The 23,075-nt window shown below is 50.3% G+C and overlaps 1 protein-coding gene across 2 annotated transcripts in view; it reads left to right on the top strand.

The window, feature by feature from the left end:
• The window catches only part of LOC140493435 (complement C1q tumor necrosis factor-related protein 4-like), a 230,833-nt gene that overhangs the window by 197,809 nt on the left and 9,949 nt on the right, over positions 1 to 23,075 (top strand). The gene's annotated exons all lie outside the window — the stretch shown is intronic.

The raw sequence follows: 23,075 nt of genomic DNA, 5'->3' as shown, positions 1-23,075 counted from the left end.
GTGTGTGCGCTGCGGTTACTGTGTGTGTGTACACTCACGTTACTGTGTGTGTGTAGGCTCAGGTTACTGTGTGTGTGTACGCTCATGTTACTGTGTGCGTGTGCGCTGAGGTTACTGTGTGTGTGTACGCTCAGGTTACTGTGTGTGTGTACACTCAGGTTACTGTGTGTGTGTACCCTCAGGTTACTGTGTGTGTGTACGCTCAGGTTACTGTGTGTGTGTACACTCAGGTTACTGTGTGTGTGTACACTCAGGTTACTGTGTGTGTGTACGCTCAGGTTACTGTGTGTGTACGCTCAGGTTACTGTGTGTGTGTACACTCAGGTTACTGTGTGTGTGTACACTCAGGTTACTGTGTGTGTGTACGCTCAGGTTACTGTGTGTGTGTTCACTCAGGTTACTGTGTGTGTGTACGCTCAGGTTACTGTGTGTGTGTACGCTCATGTTACTGTGTGTGTGTTCACTCAGGTTACTGTGTGTGTGTACGCTCAGGTTACTGTGTGTGTGTACGCTCATGTTACTGTGTGTGTGTACGCTCAGGTTACTGTGTGTGTGTACCCTCAGGTTACTGTGTGTGTGTACGCTCACGTTACTGTGTGCGTGTGCGCTGAGGTTACTGTGTGCATACACTCAGGTTACTGTGTGTGTGTACACTCACGTTACTGTGTGTGTGTAGGCTCAGGTTACTGTGTGTGTGTGTATGCTCAGGTTACTGTGTGTGTGTACGCTCTGGTTACTGTGTGTGTGTACTCTCAGGTTACTGTGTGTGTGTACACTCAGATTATTGTGTGTGTGTACTCTCAGGTTACTGTGTGTGTGTACGCTCAGGTTACTGTGTGTGTGTACGCTCAGGTTACTGTGTGTGTGTGTACACTCAGGTTACTGTGTGTGTGTACGCTCAGGTTACTGTGTGTGTGTCAACTCTCAGGTTACTGTGTGTGTGTGTACGCTCAGGTTACTGTGTGTGTACGCTCAGGTTACTGTGTGTGTATGCTCAGGTTACTGTGTGTGTGTACGCTCAGGTTACTGTGTGTGTGTACGCTCAGGTTACTGTGTGTGTGTACACTCAGGATACTGTGTGTGTGTACGCTCAGGTTACTGTGTGTGTGTCAACTCTCAGGTTACTGTGTGTGTGTGTACGCTCAGGTTACTGTGTGTGTACGCTCAGGTTACTGTGTGTGTACGCTCAGGTTACTGTGTGTGTGTACGCTCAGGTTACTGTGTGTGTGTACGCTCAGGTTACTGTGTGTGTGTACACTCAGGTTACTGTGAGTGTACGCTCAGGTTACTGTGTGTGTGTACGCTCAGGTTACTGTGTGTGTACGCTCAGGTTACTGTGTGTGTACGCTCAGGTTACTGTGTGTGTGTACGCTCAGGTTACTGTGTGTGTACGCTCAGGTTACTGTGTGTGTGTACGCTCAGGTTACTGTGTGTGTGTACGCTCAGGTTACTGTGTGTGTACGCTCAGGTTACTGTGTGTGTGTACGCTCAGGTTACTGTGTGTGTGTACGCTCAGGTTACTGTGTGTGTGTACGCTCAGGTTACTGTGTGTGTGTACGCTCAGGTTACTGTGTGTGTACGCTCAGGTTACTGTGTGTGTGTACGCTCAGGTTACTGTGTGTGTGTACGCTCAGGTTACTGTGTGTGTACGCTCAGGTTACTGTGTGTGTGTACGCTCAGGTTACTGTGTGTGTGTACGCTCAGGTTACTGTGTGTGTGTACGCTCAGGTTACTGTGTGTGTGTACACTCAGGTTACTGTGTGTGTATGCTCAGGTTACTGTGAGTGTACGCTCAGGTTACTGTGTGTGTACGCTCAGGTTACTGTGTGTGTGTACGCTCAGGTTACTGTGTGTGTACGCTCAGGTTGTTGTGTGTGTGTACGCTCTGGTTACTGTGTGTGTACGCTCAGGTTACTGTGTGTGTGTACACTCAGGTTAATGTGTGTGTGTTCACTCAGGTTACTCTGTGTGTGTACGCTCAGGTTACTGTGTGTGTGTACTCTCAGGTTACTGTGTGTGTGTACGCTCAGGTTACTGTGTGTGTGTACGCTCAGGTTACTGTGTGTGTGTACACTCAGGTTACTGTGTGTGTGTACGCTCAGGTTACTGTGTGCGTCGAAGCTCAGGTTACTGTGTGTGTGTACACTCAGGTTACTGTGTGTGTATGCTCAGGTTACTGTGAGTGTGTACGCTCAGGTTACTGTGTGTGTACGCTCAGGTTACTGTGTGTGTGTACGCTCAGGTTACTGTGTGTGTACGCTCAGGTTGTGTGTGTGTACGCTCTGGTTACTGTGTGTGTACGCTCTGGTTACTGTGTGTGTGTACACTCAGGTTAATGTGTGTGTGTTCACTCAGGTTACTCTGTGTGTGTACACTCAGGTTACTGTGTGTGTGTACTCTCAGGTTACTGTGTGTGTGTACGCTCAGGTTACTGTGTGTGTGTACGCTCAGGTTACTGTGTGTGTGTACACTCAGGTTACTGTGTGTGTGTACGCTCAGGTTACTGTGTGTGTACGCTCAGGTTACTGTGTGTGTGTACGCTCAGGTTACTGTGTGTGTACGGTCCGGTTACTGTGTGTGTGTACGCTCAGGTTACTGTGTGTGTGTACGCTCAGGTTACTGTGTGTGTACGGTCCGGTTACTGTGTGTGTGTACGCTCAGGTTACTGTGTGTGTGTACGCTCAGGTTACTGTGTGTGTACGCTCAGGTTACTGTGTGTGTGTACGCTCAGGTTATTGTGTGTGTACGTTCAGGTTACTGTGTGTGTGTACGCTCAGGTTACTGTGTGTGTACGCTCAGGTTACTGTGTGTGTGTACGCTCAGGTTACTGTGTGCGTGGAAGCTCAGGTTACTGTGTGTGTGTACACTCAGGTTACTGTGTGTGTACACTCAGGTTACTGTGTGTGTGTACGCTCAGGTTATTGTGTGTGTGTACTCTCAGGGAACTGTGTGTGTACCCTCAGGTTACTGTGTGTGTACGCTCAGGTTACTGTGTGTGTACGCTCAGATTACTGTGTGTGTACGCTCAGGTTATTGTGTGTGTGTACGCTCTGGTTACTGTGTGTGTACGCTCAGGTTACTGTGTGTGTGTACACTCAGGTTACTGTGTGTGTGTGCGCTCAGGTTACTGTGTGTGTGTACGCTCAGGTTACTTTGTGTGTGTACGCTCAGGTTACTGTGTGTGTGTACGCTCAGGTTACTGTGTGTGTGTACTCTCAGGTTACAGTGTGTGTGTACTCTCAGGTTACTGTGTGTGTGTACGCTCAGGGAACTGTGTGTGTACCCTCAGGTTACTGTGTGTGTACGCTCAGGTTACTGTGTGTGTACGCTCAGATTACTGTGTGTGTACGCTCAGGTTATTGTGTGTGTGTACGCTCTGGTTACTGTGTGTGTACGCTGAGGTTACTGTGTGTGTGTACACTCAGGTTACTGTGTGTGTGTGCGCTCAGGTTACTGTGTGTGTGTACGCTCAGGTTACTGTGTGTGTGTACGCTCAGGTTACTATGTGTGTGTACTCTCAGGTTACTGTGTGTGTGTACACTCAGGTTACTGTGTGTGTGTACTCTCAGGTTACTGTGTGTTTGTACGCTCAGGTTACTGTGTGTGTGTGTACGCTCAGGTTACTGTGTGTGTACGCTCAGGTTACTGTGTGTGTGTACGCTCAGGTTACTATGTGTGTGTGTACACTCAGGTTACTGTGTGTGTGTACGCTCAGGTTACTGTGTGTGTGTACACTCAGGTTACTCTTTGTGTACGCTCAGGTTACTGTGTGTGTACACTCAGGTTACTGTGTGTGTGTACGCTCAGGTTACTGTGTGTGTGTACGCTCAGGTTACTGTGTGTGTGGAAGCTCAGGTTACTGTGTGTGTACGCTCAGGTTACTGTGTGTGTGTACGCTCAGGTTACTGTGTGTGTGTGTACACTCAGGTTACTGTGTGTGTGTACTCTCAGGTTACTGTGTGTGTACGCTGAGGTTACTGTGTGTGTGTACGCTCAGGTTACTGTGTGTGTGGAAGCTCAGGTTACTGTGTGTGTACGCTCAGGTTACTGTGTGTGTGTACGCTCAGGTTACTGTGTGTGTGTACGCTCAGGTTACTGTGTGTGTGTACACTCAGGTTACTGTTTGTGTGAACGCTCAGGTTACTGTGTGTGTGTACGCTCAGGTTACTGTGTGTGTACACTCAGGTTACTGTGTGTGTGAACGCTCAGGTTACTGTGTGTGTGTACGCTCAGGTTACTGTGTGTGTGGAAGCTCAGGTTACTGTGTGTGTACACTCAGGTTACTGTGTGTGTGAACGCTCAGGTTACTGTGTGTGTGTACGCTCAGGTTACTATGTGTGTGTACACTCAGGTTACTGTGTGGGTGTACGCTCAGGTTACTGTCTGTGTGTACACTCAGGTTACTGTGTGTGTGTACACTCAGGTTACTGTGTGTGTGTACACTCAGGTTACTTTGTGTGTGTGTACACTCAGGTTACTGTGTGTGTACGGTCCGGTTACTGTGTGTGTGTACGCTCAGGTTACTGTGTGTGTGTACGCTCAGGTTACTGTGTGTGTGTGCGCTCAGGTTATTGTGTGTGTACATTCAGGTTACTGTGTGTGTGTACGCTCAGGTTACTGTGTGTGTGTATGCTCAGGTTATTGTGTGTGTGTTCACTCAGGTTACTGTGTGTGTGTACGCTCATGTTACTGTGTGCGTGTGCGCTGAGGTTACTGTGTGCATACACTCAGGTTACTGTGTGTGTGTACACTCAGGTTACTGTGTGTGTGTGCGCTCCGGTTACTGTGTGTGTGTACACTCACGTTACTGTGTGTGTGTAGGCTCAGGTTACTGTGTGTGTGTGTATGCTCAGGTTACTGTGTGTGTGTACGCTCAGGTTACTGCGTGTGCGTACTCTCAGGTTACTGTGTGTGTGTACACTCAGGTTACTGTGTGTGTGTACTCTCAGGTTACTGTGTGTGTGTACGCTCAGGTTTCTGTGTGTGTGTACGCTCAGGTTACTGTGTGTGTGTGTACACTCAGGTTACTGTGTGTGTGTACGCTCAGGTTACTGTGTGTGTGTCAACTCTCAGGTTACTGTGTGTGTGTGTACGCTCAGGTGACTGTGTGTGTACGCTCAGGTTACTGTGTGTATGCTCAGGTTACTGTGTGTGTGTACGCTCAGGTTACTGTGTGTGTGTACGCTCAGGTTACTGTGTGTGTGTACACTCAGGTTACTGTGTGTGTGTACACTCAGGTTACTGTGTGTGTGTACGCTCAGGTTACTGTGTGTGTGTCAACTCTCAGGTTACTGTGTGTGTGTGTACGCTCAGGTTACTGTGTGTGTACGCTCAGGTTACTGTGTGTGTACGCTCAGGTTACTGTGTGTGTGTACGCTCAGGTTACTGTGTGTGTGTACGCTCAGGTTACTGTGTGTGTGTACACTCAGATTACTGTGTGTGTGTACACTCAGGTTACTGTGAGTGTACGCTCAGGTTACTGTGTGTGTGTACGCTCAGGTTACTGTGTGTGTACGCTCAGGTTACTGTGTGTGTGTACGCTCAGGTTACTGTGTGTGTACGCTCAGGTTACTGTGTGTGTGTACGCTCAGGTTACTGTGTGTGTGTACGCTCAGGTTACTGTGTGTGTACGCTCAGGTTACTGTGTGTGTGTACGCTCAGGTTACTGTGTGTGTACGCTCAGGTTACTGTGTGTGTGTACGCTCAGGTTACTGTGTGTGTGTACGCTCCGGTTACTGTGTGTGTACGCTCAGGTTACTGTGTGTGTGTACGCTCAGGTTACTGTGTGTGTGTACGCTCAGGTTACTGTGTGTGTACGCTCAGGTTACTGTGTGTGTGTACGCTCAGGTTACTGTGTGTGTGTATGCTCAGGTTACTGTGTGTGTGTACGCTCAGGTTACTGTGTGTGTGTACGCTCAGGTTACTGTGTGTGTGTACACTCAGGTTACTTTGTGTGTATGCTCAGGTTACTGTGAGCGTACGCTCAGGTTACTGTGTGTGTACGCTCAGGTTACTGTCTGTGTGTACGCTCAGGTTACTGTGTGTGTACGCTCAGGTTGTTGTGTGTGTGTACGCTCTGGTTACTGTGTGTGTACGCTCAGGTTACTGTGTGTGTGTACACTCAGGTTAATGTGTGTGTGTTCACTCAGGTTACTCTGTGTGTGTACGTTCAGGTTACTGTGTGTGTGTACTCTCAGGTTACTGTGTGTGTGTACGCTCAGGTTACTGTGTGTGTGTACGCTCAGGTTACTGTGTCTGTGTACACTCAGGTTACTGTGTGTGTGTACGCTCAGGTTACTGTGGGCGTCGAAGCTCAGGTTACTGTGTGTGTGTACACTCAGGTTACTGTGTGTGTATGCTCAGGTTACTGTGAGTGTGTACGCTCAGGTTACTGTGTGTGTACGCTCAGTTTACTGTGTGTGTGTACGCTCAGGTTACTGTGTGTGTACGCTCAGGTTGTTGTGTGTGTGTACGCTCTGGTTACTGTGTGTGTACGCTCTGGTTACTGTGTGTGTGTACACTCAGGTTAATGTGTGTGTGTTCACTCAGGTTACTCTGTGTGTGTACACTCAGGTTACTGTGTGTGTGTACTCTCAGGTTACTGTGTGTGTGTACGCTCAGGTTACTGTGTGTGTGTACGCTCAGGTTACTGTGTGTGTGTACACTCAGGTTACTGTGTGTGTGTACACTCAGGTTACTGTGTGTGTGTACGCTCAGGTTACTGTGTGTGTACGGTCCGGTTACTGTGTGTGTGTACGCTCAGGTTACTGTGTGTGTGTACGCTCAGGTTACTGTGTGTGTACGCTCAGGTTACTGTGTGTGTGTACGCTCAGGTAATTGTGTGTGTACGTTCAGGTTACTGTGTGTGTGTACGCTCAGGTTACTGTGTGTGTACGCTCAGGTTACTGTGTGTGTGTACGCTCAGGTTACTGTGTGCGTGGAAGCTCAGGTTACTGTGTGTGTGTACACTCAGGTTACTGTGTGTGTACGCTCAGGTTACTGTGTGTGTACGCTCAGGTTACTGTGTGTGTGTACGCTCAGGTTACTGTGTGCGTGGAAGCTCAGGTTACTGTTTGTGTGAACACTCAGGTTATTGTGTGTGTACGCTCAAGTTATTGTGTGTGTACGCTCAGGTTACTGTGTGTGTGTACGCTCAGGTTACTGTGGCTGTACGCTCAGGTTACTGTGTGTGTACGCTCAGATTACTGTGTGTGTACGCTCAGGTTATTGTGTGTGTGTACGCTCTGGTTACTGTGTGTGTACGCTCAGGTTATTGTGTGTGTGTATGCTCTGGTTACTGTGTGTGTACGCTCAGGTTATTGTGTGTGTGTACGCTCAGGTTACTTTTTGTGTGTGTACGCTCAGGTTACTGTGTGTGTGTACACTCAGGTTACTGTGAGTGTGTACGCTCAGGTTACTTTTTGTGTGTGTACGCTCAGGTTACTGTGTGTGTGTACGCTCATGTTACTGTGTGTGTGTACACTCAGGTTACTGTGAGTGTGTACGCTCAGTTTACTGTGTGTGTGTTCACTCAGGTTACTGTGTGTGTGTACGCTCAGGTTACTGTGTGTGTGTGTACGCTCAGGTTACTGTGTGTGTACGGTCCGGTTACTGTGTGTGTGTACGCTCAGGTTACTGTGTGTGTGTACGCTCAGGTTACTGTGTGTGTGTACGCTCAGGTTACTGTGTGTGTACGCTCAGGTTACTGTGTGTGTGTACGCTCAGGTTACTGTGTGTGTGTTCACTCAGGTTACTGTGTGTGTGTACGCTCAGGTTACTGTGTGTGTGTGTACGCTCAGGTTACTGTGTGTGTACGGTCCGGTTACTGTGTGTGTGTACGCTCAGGTTACTGTGTGTGTACGCTCAGGTTACTGTGTGTGTGTACGCTCAGGTTACTGTGTGTGTACCCTCAGGTTACTGTGTGTGTGTACGCTCAGGTTATTGTGTGTGTACGTTCAGGTTACTGTGTGTGTGTACGCTCAGGTTACTGTGTGTGTATACGCTCAGATTATTGTGTGTGTGTTCACTCAGGTTACTGTGTGTGTGTACACTCAGGTTACTGTGTGCGTGTGCGCACAGGTTACTGTGTGTATACACTCAGGTTACTGTGTGTGTACACTCAGGTTACTGTGTGTGTGTACGCTCAGGTTACTGTGTGTGTGTACTCTCAGGTTACTGTGTGTGTGTACGCTCAGGTTACTGTGTGTGTGTACGCGCAGGTTACTGTGTGTGTACACTCAGGTTACTGTGTGTGTGTACTCTCAGGTTACTGTGTGTGTGTACTCTCAGGTTACTGTGTGTGTGTACGCTCAGGTTACTGTGTGTGTGTACGCTCAGGTTACTGTGTGTGTACGCTCAGGTTACTGTGTGTGTGTACGCTCAGGTTACTGTGTGCGTGGAAGCTCAGGTTACTGTGTGTGTGTACACTCAGGTTACTGTGTGTGTACGCTCAGGTTACTGTGTGTGTGTACGCTCAGGTTACTGTGTGTGTGTGTACGCTCAGGTTACTGTGTGTGTACGCTCAGGTTACTGTGTGTGTGTACGCTCAGGTTACTGTGTGCCTGGAAGCTCAGGTTACTGTTTGTGTGTACACTCAGGTTATTGTGTGTGTACGCTCAGGTTACTGTGTGTGTGTACGCTCAGATTACTGTGTGTGTACGCTCAGGTTATTGTGTGTGTGTACGCTCTGGTTACTGTGTGTGTACGCTCAGATTATTGTGTGTGTGTACACTCAGGTTAATGTATGTGTGTTCACTCAGGTTACTGTGTGTGTGTACGCTCAGGTTACTGTGTGTGTACGGTCCGGTTACTGTGTGTGTTTACGCTCAGGTTACTGTGTGTGTGTACGCTCAGGTTACTGTGTGTGTACGCTCAGGTTACTGTGTATGTGTACGCTCAGGTTAATATGTGTGTGTACGTTCAGGTTACTGTGTGTGTGTACGCTCAGGTTACTGTGTGTGTACGCTCAGGTTACTGTGTGTGTGTACGCTCAGGTTACTGTGTGCGTGGAAGCTCAGGTTACTGTGTGTGTGTACACTCAGGTTACTGTGTGTGTACGCTCAGGTTACTGTGTGTGTGTACGCTCAGGTTACTGTGTGTGTACGCTCAGGTTACTGTGTGTGTGTACGCTCAGGTTACTGTGTGTGTGTACGCTCAGGTTATTGTGTGTGTGTACGCTCTGGTTACTGTGTGTGTACGCTCAGGTTACGGTGTGTGTGTACACTCAGGTTAATGTGTGTGTGTTCACTCAGGTTACTGTGTGTGTGTACGCTCAGGTTACTGTGTGTGTGTACGCTCAGGTTACTGTGTGTGTGTATGCTCAGGTTACTGTGTGTGTGTACGCTCAGGTTACTGTGTGTGTGTATGCTCAGGTTACTGTGTGTGTGTACGCTCAGGTTACTGTGTGTGTGTACGCTCAGGTTACTGTGTGTGTGTTCACTCAGGTTACTGTGTGTGTGTACGCTCAGGTTACTGTGTGTGTGTATGCTCAGGTTACTGTGTGTGTGTACGCTCAGGTTACTGTGTGTGTGTACGCTCAGGTTACTGTGTGTGTGCGCTCAGGTTACTGTGTGTGTGTTCACTCAGGTTATTGTGTGTGTACGCTCAGATTACTGTGTGTGTGTACGCTCAGGTTACTGTGTGTGTACGTTCAGGTTACTGTGTGTGTGTACGTTCAGGTTACTGTGTGTGTACGCTCAGATTATTGTGTGTGTGTTCACTCAGGTTACTGTGTGTATACACTCAGGTTACTGTGTGTGTGTACACTCAGGTTACTGTGTGTGTACGCTCAGGTTACTGTGTGTGTACGCTCAGGTTACTGTGTGTGTGTACGCTCAGGTTACTGTGTGTGTGTACGCTCAGATTACTGTGTGTGTGTACTCTCAGGTTACTGTGTGTGTGTACTCTCAGTTTACTGTGTGTGTGTGTACGCTCAGGTTACTGTGTGTGTACGCTCAGGTTACTGTGTGTGTACGCTCAGGTTACTGTGTGTGTGTACGCTCAGGTTACTGTGTGTGTGTACGCTCAGGTTACTGTGTGTGTGTACACTCAGGTTACTGTGTGTGTGTACTCTCAGGTTACTGTGTGTGTGTACTCTCAGGTTACTGTGTGTGTGTATGCTCAGGTTACTGTGTGTGTGCCCTCAGGTTACTGTGTGTGTACGCTCAGGTTACTGTGTGTGTGTACACTCAGGTTACTGTGTGTGTACGCTCAGGTTACTGTGTGTGTGTACGCTCAGGTTACTGTGTGTGTACGCTCAGGTTACTGTGTGTGTGTACGCTCAGGTTACTGTGTGTGTGTACGCTCAGGTTACTGTGTGTGTATGCTCAGGTTACTGTGTGTGTGTACGCTCAGGTTACTGTGTGTGTACGCTCAGGTTACTGTGTGTGTGTACACTCAGGTTACTGTGTGTGTACGCTCAGGTTACTGTGTGTGTGTACGCTCAGGTTACTGTGTGTGTACGCTCAGGTTACTGTGTGTGTGTACGCTCAGGTTACTGTGTGTGTGTACGCTCAGGTTACTGTGTGTGTACGCTCAGGTTACTGTGTGTGTACGCTCAGGTTACTGTGTGTGTGTACGCTCAGGTTACTGTGTGTGTATGCTCAGGTTACTGTGTGTGTGTACGCTCAGGTTACTGTGTGTGTGTACGCTCAGGTTACTGTGTGTGTGTACTCTCAGGTTACTGTGTGTGTACGCTCAGGTTACTGTGTGTGTACGCTCAGGTTACTGTGTGTGTGTACGCTCAGGTTACTGTGTGTGTGTGTACGCTCAGGTTACTGTGTGTGTGTACGCTCAGGTTACTGTGTGTGTGTACGCTCAGGTTACTGTTTGTGTGTGTACGCTCAGGTTACTGTGTGTGTGTACGCTCAGGTTACTGTGTGTGTGTATGCTCAGGTTACTGTGTGTGTGTACGCTCAGGTTACTGTGTGTGTGTACGCTCAGGTTACTGTCTGTGTGTACGCTCAGGTTACTGTGTGTGTGTATGCTCAGGTTACTGTGTGTGTGTACGCTCAGGTTACTGTGTGTGTGTACGCTCAGGTTACTGTGTGTGTACGCTCAGGTTACTGTGTGTGTGTACGCTCAGGTTACTGTGTGTGTACGCTGAGATTACTGTGTGTGTGCGCTCAGGTTACTGTGTGTGTACGCTCAGGTTACTGTGTGTGTACGCTCAGGTTACTGTGTGTGTACGCTCAGGTTACTGTGTGTGTGTACGCTCAGGTTACTGTGTGTGTGTACGCTCAGGTTACTGTGTGTGTACACTCAGGTTACTGTGCGTGTACGCTCAGGTTACTGTGTGTGTGTACGCTCAGGTTACTGTGTGTGTGTACGCTCAGGTTACTGTGTGTGTGTACGCTCATGTTACTGTGTGCGTGTGCGCTCAGGTTACTGTGTGTATACACTCAGGTTACTGTGTGTGTGTACACTCAGGTTACTGTGTGTGTATACGCTCAGGTTACTGTGTGTGTGTGCGCTCAGGTTACTGTGTGTGTGTACACTCAGGTTACTGTGTGTGTGTACGCTGAGGTTACTGTGTGTGTGTACGCTGAGGTTACTGTGTGTGTGTACACTCAGGTTACTGTGTGTGTGTACTCTCAGGTTACTGTGTGTTTGTACGCTCAGGTTACTGTGTGTGTGTACGCTCAGGTTACTGTGTGTGTGTGTACACTCAGGTTAATGTGTGTGTGTACGCTCAGGTTACTGTGTGTGTGTACGCTCAGTTTACTGTGTGTGTACCCTCAGGTTACTGTGTGTGTGTACGCTCAGGTTACTGTGTGTGTGTACGCTCAGGTTACAGTGTGTGTGTACGCTCAGGTTACTGTGTGTGTCCGCTCAGGTTACTGTGTGTGTACGCTCAGGTTACTGTGTGTGTGTACGCTCAGGTTACTGTGTGTGTACGCTGAGATTACTGTGTGTGTGCGCTCAGGTTACTGTGTGTGTACGCTCAGGTTACTGTGTGTGTGTACGCTCATGTTACTGTGTGCGTGTGCGCTCAGGTTACTGTGTGTATACACTCAGGTTACTGTGTGTGTGTACACTCAGGTTACTGTGTGTGTAGACGCTCAGGTTACTGTGTGTGTGTACGCTCATGTTACTGTGTGCGTGTGCGCTCAGGTTACTGTGTGTGTGTACTCTCATGTTACTGTGTGTGTGTACGCTCAGGTTACTGTGTGTGTGTGTACACTCAGGTTAATGTGTGTGTGTACGCTCAGGTTACTGTGTGTGTGTACGCTCAGTTTACTGTGTGTGTACCCTCAGGTTACTGTGTGTGTGTACGCTCAGGTTACTGTGTGTGTGTACGCTCAGGTTACAGTGTGTGTGTACGCTCAGGTTACTGTGTGTGTCCGCTCAGGTTACTGTGTGTGTACGCTCAGGTTACTGTGTGTGTGTACGCTCAGGTTACTGTGTGTGTACGCTGAGATTACTGTGTGTGTGCGCTCAGGTTACTGTGTGTGTACGCTCAGGTTACTGTGTGTGTGTACGCTCATGTTACTGTGTGCGTGTGCGCTCAGGTTACTGTGTGTATACACTCAGGTTACTGTGTGTGTGTACACTCAGGTTACTGTGTGTGTAGACGCTCAGGTTACTGTGTGTGTGTACGCTCATGTTACTGTGTGCGTGTGCGCTCAGGTTACTGTGTGTGTGTACTCTCATGTTACTGTGTGTGTACGCTCAGGTTACTGTGTGTGTGTACGCTCATGTTACTGTGTGCGTGTGCGCTCAGGTTACTGTGTGTATACACTCAGGTTACTGTGTGTGTGTACACTCAGGTTACTGTGTGTGTAGACGCTCAGGTTACTGTGTGTGTGTACACTCAGGTTACTGTGTGTGTGTACACTCAGGTTACTGTGTGTGTGTACTCTCATGTTACTGTGTGTGTACGCTCAGGTTACTGTGTGTGTGTACGCTCATGTTACTGTGTGCGTGTGCGCTCAGGTTACTGTGTGTATACACTCAGGTTACTGTGTGTGTGTACACTCAGGTTACTGTGTGTGTAGACGCTCAGGTTACTGTGTGTGTAGACGCTCAGGTTACTGTGTGTGTGTACACTCAGGTTACTGTGTGTGTGTACACTCAGGTTACTGTGTGTGTGTACTCTCAGGTTACTGTGTGTTTGTACGCTCAGGTTACTGTGTGTGTGTACGCTCAGGTTACTGTGTGTGTGTGTACACTCAGGTTAATGTGTGTGTGTACGCTCAGGTTACTGTGTGTGTGTACGCTCAGGTTACTGTGTGTGTACCCTCAGGTTACTGTGTGTGTGTACGCTCAGGTTACTGTGTGTGTGTACGCTCAGGTTACTGTATGTGTACCCTCAGGTTACTGTGTGTGTGTACGCTCAGGTTACTGTGTGTGTGTACGCTCAGGTTACTGTATGTGTACCCTCAGGTTACTGTGTGTGTGTACGCTCAGGTTACTGTGTGTGTGTACGCTCAGGTTACTGTGTGTGTCCGCTCAGGTTACTGTGTGTGTGTACGCTCAGGTTACTGTATGTGTACCCTCAGGTTACTGTGTGTGTGTACGCTCAGGTTACTGTGTGTGTGTACACTCAGGTTACTGTGTGTGTGTACACTCAGGTTACTGTGTGTGTGTACGCTCAGGTTACTGTGTGTGTGTACGCTCAGGTTACTGTGTGTGTGTACGCTCAGGTTACTGTATGTGTACCCTCAGGTTACTGTGTGTGTGTACGCTCAGGTTACTGTGTGTGTGTACGCTCAGGTTACTGTGTGTGTCCGCTCAGGTTACTGTGTGTGTGTACGCTCAGGTTACTGTATGTGTACCCTCAGGTTACTGTGTGTGTGTACGCTCAGGTTACTGTGTGTGTGTACACTCAGGTTACTGTGTGTGTGTACACTCAGGTTACTGTGTGTGTGTACGCTCAGGTTACTGTGTGTGTGTACGCTCAGGTTACTGTGTGTGTGTATGCTCAGGGAACTGTGTGTGTACGCTCAGGTTACTGTGTGTGTGTACACTCAGGTTACTGTGTGTGTGTACGCTCAGGTTACTTTTTGTGTGTGTACGCTCAGGTTACTGTGTGTGTGTATGCTCAGGTTACTGTGTGTGTGTACGCTCAGGTTACTGTGTGTGTGTACGCTCAGGTTACTGTGTGTGTGTACGCTCAGGTTACTGTGTGTGTGTACACTCAGGTTACTGTGTGTGTGTACACTCAGGTTACTGTGTGTGTGTACGCTCAGGTTACTGTGTGTGTGTACGCTCAGGTTACTGTGTGTGTGTACGCTCAGGTTACTGTATGTGTACCCTCAGGTTACTGTGTGTGTGTACGCTCAGGTTACTGTGTGTGTGTACGCTCAGGTTACTGTGTGTGTCCGCTCAGGTTACTGTGTGTGTGTACGCTCAGGTTACTGTATGTGTACCCTCAGGTTACTGTGTGTGTGTACGCTCAGGTTACTGTGTGTGTGTACACTCAGGTTACTGTGTGTGTGTACACTCAGGTTACTGTGTGTGTGTACGCTCAGGTTACTGTGTGTGTGTACGCTCAGGTTACTGTGTGTGTGTATGCTCAGGGAACTGTGTGTGTACGCTCAGGTTACTGTGTGTGTGTACACTCAGGTTACTGTGTGTGTGTACGCTCAGGTTACTTTTTGTGTGTGTACGCTCAGGTTACTGTGTGTGTGTATGCTCAGGTTACTGTGTGTGTGTACGCTCAGGTTACTGTGTGTGTGTACGCTCAGGTTACTGTGTGTGTGTACGCTCAGGTTACTGTGTGTGTGTACGCTCAGGTTACTGTGTGTGTGTACGCTCAGGTTACTGTGTGTGTACGCTCAGGTTTTAGTGTGTGTGTACGCTCAGGTTACTGTGTGTGTGTGTACGCTCAGGTTACTGTGTGTGTGTACACTCAGGTTACTGTGTGTGTGTACACTCAGGTTACTGTGAGTGTGTACGCTCAGGTTACTGTGTGCGTGTGCGCTCAGGTTACTGTGTGTGTGTACGCTCAGGTTACTGTGTGTGTGTACACTCAGGTTACTGTGTGTGTGTACGCTCAGGTTACTGTGTGTGTGTACGCTCAGGTTACTGTGTGTGTGTACACTCAGGTTACTGTGTGTGTGTACGCTCAGGTTACTGTGTGTGTACACTCAGGTTACTGTGTGTGTGTACGCTCAGGTTACTGTGTGTGTGTACACTCAGGTTACTGTGTGTGTGTACGCTCAGGTTACTGTGTGTGTGTACACTCAGGTTACTGTGTGTGTGTACACTCAGGTTACTGTGAGTGTGTACGCTCAGGTTACTGTGTGCGTGTGCGCTCAGGTTACTGTGTGTGTGTACGCTCAGGTTACTGTGTGTGTGTACACTCAGGTTACTGTGTGTGTGTACGCTCAGGTTACTGTGAGTGTGTACGCTCAGGTTACTGTGTGTGTGTACGCTCAGGTTACTGTGTGTGTGTACGCTCAGGTTACTGTGTGCGTGTTCAGTCATGTTACTGTGTGTGTGTACGCTCAGGTTACTGGGTGTGTGTTCACTCACGTTACTCTGTGTGGTAGAGGGGTGGGGTCCCTGTGGGAGAGTGCAGGTATCTCTTTGGGGAGGGAAGGGTTCCCTTTGGGAGAGGGGCGGTGCCCCTGTGAGAAAGGGGAGGTGCCCTTGTGGGAGAGGGGGTGTCCCTGTTCGGGGGGTGTCCCTGTTGGGGGGGTGTCCCTGTGGGGGCGGTGTGTCCTGTGGGGGTGTGTGTCCTGTTGGGGGGTGTGTGTCCTGTTGGGGGGGGGTGTGTCCTGTTGGGGGGTGTGTGTCCTGTTGGGGGGTGTGTGTCCTGTTGGGGGGGTGTGTCCTGTGGGGGTGTGTGTGTCCTGTGGGGGGGGGTGTGTCCTGTGGGGGAGAGTGTGTCCTGTGTGGGGGGGGTGTGCCTGTTGGGGGGGGTGTACTGTTGGGGGGGTGTGTCCTGTGGGGGGGGTGGTGTGTCCTGTGGGGGGGGTGGTGTGTCCTGTGGGGGGGGTGGTGTGTCCTGTGGGGGGGGTGTGTCCTGTTGGGGGGGTGTGTCCTGTGGGGGGGTGTGTCCTGTGGGGGGGGTGTCCTGTGGGGGGGGGGTGTCCTGTGGGGGTGTGTGTCCCTGTGGAGGGGGGTGTGTCCCTGTGGAGGGGGGTGTGTCCCTGTGGAGGGGGGGTGTGTCCTGTGGGGGGGGGTGTCCTGTGGGGGGTGTGTCCCTGTGGAGGGGGGTGTATCCCTGTGGAGGGGGGGTGTGTCCCTGTGGAGGGGGGGTGTGTGTGTCCCTGTGGAGGGGGGGTGTGTCCCTGTGGAGGGGGGGTGTGTCCCTGTGGAGGGGGGGTGTGTCCCTGTGGAGGGGGGTGTGTGTGTCCCTGTGGAGGGGGGTGTGTGTGTCCCTGTGGAGGGGGGTGTGTGTGTCCCTGTGGAGGGGGGGGTGTGTCCTGTGGAGGGGGGGGTGTGTGTCCCTGTGGAGGGGGGGGTGTGTGTCCCTGTGGAGGGGGGGGTGTGTGTCCCTGTGGAGGGGGGGGTGTGTGTCCCTGTGGAGGGGGGGGTGTGTGTCCCTGTGGAGGGGGGGGTGTGTCCTGTGGAGGGGGGGGTGTGTCCTGTGGGGGGGGGTGTGTCCCTGTGGAAGGGGGTGTGTCCCCGTGGAGGGGGGGTGTGTCCCTGTGGAGGGGGGGTGTCCCCGTGGAGGGGGGTGTGTCCCCGTGGAGGGGGGTGTGTCCCCGTGGAGGGGGGGGTGTGTCCCCGTGGAGGGGGGGGTGTGTCCCCGTGGAGGGGGGGGTGTGTCCCTGTGGAGGGGGGGGTGTGTCCTGTGGGGGGTGTGTGTGTCCCTGTGGGGGGGGGGGTGTGTCCTGTGGGGGGGGTGTGTGTCCCTGTGGGGGGGGGGGTGTGTGTCCCTGTGGGGGGGGGGTGTGTGTCCCTGTGGGGGGGGGGTGTGTGTCCCTGTGGGGGGGGGTGTGTCCCTGTGGGAGGGGGGTGTGTCCCTGTGCGGGGGGGGTGTGTGTCCTGTGCGGGGGGGGTGTGTGTCCTGTGGGGGGGGGGTGTGTGTCCTGTGGGGGGGGGGTGTGTGTCCCTGTGGGGGGGGGGTGTGTGTCCTGTGCGGGGGGGGTGTGTGTCCCTGTGGGAGGGGGGTGTGTGTCCTGTGGGGGGGGTGTGTGTCCTGTGCGGGGGGGGTGTGTGTCCTGTGCGGGGGGGGTGTGTGTCCTGTGGGGGGGGTTTGTCCCTGTGGAGGGGAGTGTGTCCCTGTGGAGGGGAGTGTGTCCCTGTGGAGGGGAGTGTGTCCCTGTGGAGGGGAGTGTGTCCTGTGGGGGGGGTTTGTCCCTGTGGAGGGGAGTGTGTCCTGTTGGGGGGTGTGTGTCCTGTTGGGGGGGGTGTGTCCCTGTGGAGGGGGGTGTGTCCCTGTGGAGGGGGGTGTGTCCCTGTGGAGGGGGGTGTGTCCCTGTGGAGGGGAGTGTGTCCCTGTGGAGGGGAGTGTGTCCTGTTGGGGGGTGTGTGTCCTGTTGGGGGGAGTGTGTCCCTGTGGAGGGGAGTGTGTCCTGTTGGGGGGTGTGTGTCCTGTTGGGGGGGGGTGTGTCCCTGTGGAGGGGGGTGTGTCCCTGTGGAGGGGGGTGTGTCCCTGTGGAGGGGGGTGTGTCCCTGTGGAGGGGGGAGTGTCCCTGTGGAGGGGGGTGTGTCCCTGTGGAGGGGGGAGTGTCCTGTGGGAGGGGGGAGTGTCCTGTGGGGGGGTGTGTGTCCTGTGGAGGGGGGAGTGTCCTGTGGGAGGGGGGAGTGTCCTGTGGGGGGGTGTGTGTCCTGTGGGAGGGGGGGTGTGTCCTGTGGGGGGGTGTGTCCTGTGGGGGGGTGTGTGTCCTGTGTGCTTGCCGAAAGGCCCTGTCAGTGCTGTCCAAGAACTGTTGGAGTAGATGGTTCTGTCAGTGGGCTCGTGATCCCCTGACCCAGGCTAAAGCCTGGCTTTCCATCTCAAACTGGAGGCTGCTCCAATGTAAATGGATCCAGCAGGTGTAAACATGAAAGCTGCATTCAGGTGACGATGAAACTGTCTTGGATTGTGGGTGAAAACAAACTGATGGACTAACATCCTTCAAGGAAGGCAGCTTTCCACCTTTACACGGTGCTCTCTACATTTGAAAGCAATATCATTGTCTCTGAAGCTGCCGCGCTCAGTTCGAGAGCAATGACATTAAATGATTCCCGAATGAAAGAGCAGATTTTAAAATCTAGTGAGGAGCTCGATTTTAAGCAGTCTCAGACCTGTTTCGCTGTTAAAGGGGCACACCAAGAGTTTTTAGACATGTAAAACTTGAAGAAACCTTGGTGGGTAGGATTAAGGAAAACCCCAAGGCGTTCTACACTTCCATGAGGAACAAGAGGATGGCCAGAGTGAGGGTAGGGCCGATCAGAGATAATGGAGGGAAGTTCTGCCTGGAGTCGGAGGAGGTAGGAGAGATCCTTAGTGAAGACTTTGCCTCAGTATTCACTAGTGAGAGGGATCTTGTCATTTGTGAAGACAGTGTGAAACAGCCTGATACACTCAAACAAATTGATGCTAAGAAAGAGGATGTGGTGAAAACTTTGAAAAACAGAAAGCTGATAAGTCCCCTGGGCCAGATGGGATGTACCCGAGGTTTCTACAGGACGCAAGGGAAGAGATTGCTGCACCTTTGGCGATGATCTTTGCATCCTCACTGTCCACTGGAGTAATACCAGATAATTGGAGGATGGCAAATGTTACTCCATTGGTCAAGAAAGGGAATAGGGATAATCCTGGGAATTATAGATCAGTCACTCTTATGTCAGTCGTGGGCAAATTATTGGAGGGCATTCTGAGAGACGGGATTTATGATTACTTGGAAATCCATAGTTTGATTACAGATAGTCAGCATGGCTCTGTGAGGGGCAGGTCATGGTTCACAAACCTCATTGAATTCTTTGAGGATGTGACAAATCACATTGATGAGGGTAGAGCAGTGGATGTGGTGTGCATGGATTTTAGCAAGGTTCCCCATGATAGGCTCATTGAGAAAGTAAGGAGGTATTGGATACAGGGAAAGCTGCCTGTCTGGATATCGAATTGGCTGGCCCATAGAAGACAGAGGGTGGTGGTAAATGGGAAATATTCAGCCTGGAGCTTGGTAACTCGTGGGTGTTCACAGGGATCTGTTCTGGGACCTCTGTTCTTTGTGATTTTTATAAATGACTTGGATGAGGAAGTGGAAGGGTGGGTTAGTAAGTTTGCCGATGACACTAAGGTGGGTGGAGTCGTGGATAGTGTGGAGGGCTGTTGTAGATTACAACGGGACATTGACAAGGTGCAGAGTTGGGCTGAGAAGTGGCAGATGGAGTTTAACGTGTAAAATTGTGGAATGATTCATTTTGGAAGGTCGAATTTGAATACGGAATACAGGGTTAAAGGCGGGCTTCTTGGCAGTGTGGAGGAACAGAGGGATCTTGGGGTCCACGTTCATAGATCCCACAAAGTTGCCACCCAAGAAGATGTTCTGTTGTCTGACTCTGACTAGCAGAGGAGTTGAGTTTTAAGAGCTGCAAGATAATGTTGCAGCTCGATAGAGCCCTGGTTAGACCACGCTTGGAATACTGTGTTCAGGTCTGGTCGCCTCATTGTGGGAAGGATATGGAAGCTTTAGAGAGGGTGCAGAGGAGATTTCCCAGGATGCTGTCTGGGCTGGAGGGCAGGTCTGATGAAGAAAGGTTGAGGGAGCTGGGGCTTTTCTCATTGAAGTGAAGAAGGATGAGAGGTGACTTGATAGAGAGGTGTACAAGACGGTGAGAGGCAGAGATAGAGTGGATAGCCAGAGACTTTTTCCCAGGGTGGAAATGGCTTATCACAAGGGAATATCATTTTAAGGTGATTGGAGGAAGGTTTAGGGGCGATGTCAGAGGGAGGTTCTTTACCCAGAGAGTGGTGGGTGTGTGGAATACACTGCCAGCGATGGTCGTAGGGTCAGAGACAGTAGGGACGTTTAAGTGACTCTTGGAAAGGCACGTGGATGGTAGTAAAATGAAGGGTATGGAGGTTAGTTTGATCTCAGAGTAGGATAAAAGGTCAGCACAACTTTGAGGGCCGAAGGGCCTGTGCTGTCCTGTCCTGTTCTATGTTCCAAAAATGATGACCCCTTTTAATCTTAACAGCTTTCTGTTTCAATCCAACTGTGGACATTAACTTGAGAATTTCCGTTACTACGTGAATGCAGCATGACCGATGAAGATGGATCCATTATCACAGTGGGGTGTCTTCCATTTCACAGCTAAAAGTGGTTTTAGACGATTTAATGTGGAACTTTGAATTCTAATTATTGTTGCACTTGAATGGAAGGTTTTTTTAAAAAAATCAGGCTATATTTGAGGTTACAAATTTAAATGCAGGAAGTGTGTTTTTATGAATGAGAATGTTTTTCCCAATATGATGGCCTGTCAGACACATCAATGTTTCAACAGGATGTTTTCTTTCATCTATTCTGAGATGGTCCCTGACGGTAAATACTGGGTCAGATGGGAGAGTAGCCAAAATGGAAAAAAGTGTAGGTGGCAAATATAATTTGGCATGAGTTTGAAATAAACTGGTACAGGGCCAGGGAGGGAAGAGGGACAAAAAAATAAATATATACCATTGGAATCTAACTGAGGGATTCTTTGTGGTTTATATAGAGATCACAGATACCCAGGCGTGAGTTACAGACTGGAATCCAACTGAGGGGTGGGGTTTATCTACAGAATAACAGATCCCTGGGAATGAGTTGAAGACTGGAATCGAACCCATTGACAGAAACCGTGATGTGTGAGGGGAGTGCCAGGCTGTGTTATCGGGAGTTGGCTGAGGTTGTACGAAGATGTCTTGGGCGAGATGATGTGCTCTGGGCGGTGTTCAGGACCTGACTATGTCTGTGCTCCTGGCTTCATGTCAGATCTGAGCTGTCAGCTGTCAATAGGCTCGAAGCCAGGGCCTGTTCGCGTTGGCACAGCTTCCACACTCCCTGAGGCCGTTCAGAAAGACGTACTGATTACAGAGGAAGATAATTTCAGTCTTTTTCTCTCCGTTGCGCGATCCACTGTCACTTGGAAGACCTGTTGATCGGCAAGCTCTGAACTGCTGCCTCCCCCTCAGAGCAGTAGGGATCAGCAGGTCCATGTGATGGTGGTTCGGCCTGGGAGGGATTCTCTTCCAGCTCTCAGTTTGGCCACCTTCAGAACAATGCACAATCGGGCATGGTGGCAGTGTGGGCAGGGGACAGGAGACACTGTGATAAGAACACCAAACAGTTCTCACTTTGACAACTCACCAGGCAGTCTGGGACACTGGGAGTGTTTGCTAAAGGCTGAGAAAACCCAAGCTGGTCTGTGGAGAGGGAGAATAGCGAGCCGTGTGGAGAAAGGGGTGACCAACAACCTTGAGCTATGTGTGAGCTCTCGAGCAGCTACGGCAACAGCTCTCGAGCTCACAAGATTGGAAACCAGCCTAGCCCAGCCCAGAAATATCCCAAACAATTGTGGGGATGCACTGCCCCAGAATTGGGAAACCTGGAAGGTAGGGCCAAACAAGATGTAGAAGTGTTCCAGGGCGGACAGCAAAGGACAGGTCTAAGTCTGCTTCCACGCTGAGGGCATCATTGCTTTTCACTTCTAATGAGGCAGAACATTGATGTGAAGGAGCAGTTATTACAGCAACTGATACTGTACTTGGTGGTCAGGTTCATTCAGTGGGTGGAGGTACATCACAGGATGCCAAGGCCAGGGGAAGGTCAGAACGCTGAACCTTATTCACTTAAATGAATGACATGGAAAATGGATATTGGAGTGTTCAGGTGGACTGTAAAACTGCAAAGAGTTGAAAATGTGCTCCTGTAGCCAGGGCCCCAGATCCACTGTCAACCCCCTGGAATTTCTACCTCAGTCCTTCTCCCAAACCTGGAGGTAATGCATCAGCCACCAGTATCGCTGCTCACCACAGATCACAGTGTGCTCGGGTTTCTGAAGAAGTCAGCGTTATTTGATGCTCTTCTTGCCCAACAGAGTTTTGCTGGTCAATATTCCAGCCTAATTATTGCAACACTCTCTCAAAGATTCGGTCACCTCTCTGTCCACGTGGTCTCACAGCACCAAAGGGGACCCAGATGATTTCGCCATCATCGTGACTTGGGGATTAGCAGCTTGTCGGGTAGTTTGTTGGCTGGGAGTTTGACTCTGCCGAGTTGGTGAACACGTTGAGCTGTTGCTCCTGATTGGATCTGGAAGGCGTCGTGCTGGGTTAAAGCAGCTTCACGTCAGCCATAGGGAGTGCTGCTCTCACCAGCACGTCTCCACTGTCTTCGGTTTACAATGGCGTTGTCTCCCTTTAGGGGCAGCGCTGACTATCTTGTGATGTCTGTAATAATAATCTTCCGGAGTTGTGAAAATTCTCAGGGGCTTGTCTGTTGAAGGAAACCTTAAATATAACTGGGGCCTTTTATCCAGCCTCACTCTCTCAGTAACAATCCTTCACATCCCAATTTCTACCTTTTCATGTCGCCGGTTGGCAGGGGGGACGGAGATTTCTTCAGGGCTTTGTTTTTTTTTTCAGTTCGGTGTATATCACATGTTGTTTGATTGTGTGGTCAAATCTTGGACATTCGAAATTGGCCCACAGCTGGAGAGATCTTACCTTACCACACAATCAAACAACATGTGATATACGCCGAACTGAAAACAAACCCCTTCCCTTGGAGCAGCTGTGAGCCGGTGAGGATTGACCCGGAGGCTGGGAGCGGAGTGGGGATGGGTTGTTAGACAGGGGTCTGGTCCAGGTGGAAGTCCCTGCTCTGAGCTGCTGCAATGTGGTGAGTTTGCGTCATCTATTGTTGTGACTACCTTATTAACTCTGTCTTATTTCTGTAAAGTAAGGTAACCAATTGTCTTTTTAATTCCTCTTTTAATCTCTAAGATTTGTATCTGGGTACTCGTAAAACCTTTCACTGTACATCTGTACTTCAGTGTATGTGACAATAAAGGGTATTCTCTTCGATTCTATTGTGTGTGCGCGTCCAGCCACTTTGAATGGGCATTCCCAATGACTCAGAACATAAATACCCAAGTGTTGTCGAATGACATGATGGGGCACCAGCTGGGACACACATTGAGCCACCTCCCAT

This window comes from Chiloscyllium punctatum, chromosome 22 (assembly GCF_047496795.1).
Source record: "Chiloscyllium punctatum isolate Juve2018m chromosome 22, sChiPun1.3, whole genome shotgun sequence".
NCBI lineage: Eukaryota > Metazoa > Chordata > Chondrichthyes > Orectolobiformes > Hemiscylliidae > Chiloscyllium > Chiloscyllium punctatum.
Note: the sequence above shows the minus strand (reverse complement) of the source record. Positions and strands in the feature narration are given on the sequence as shown.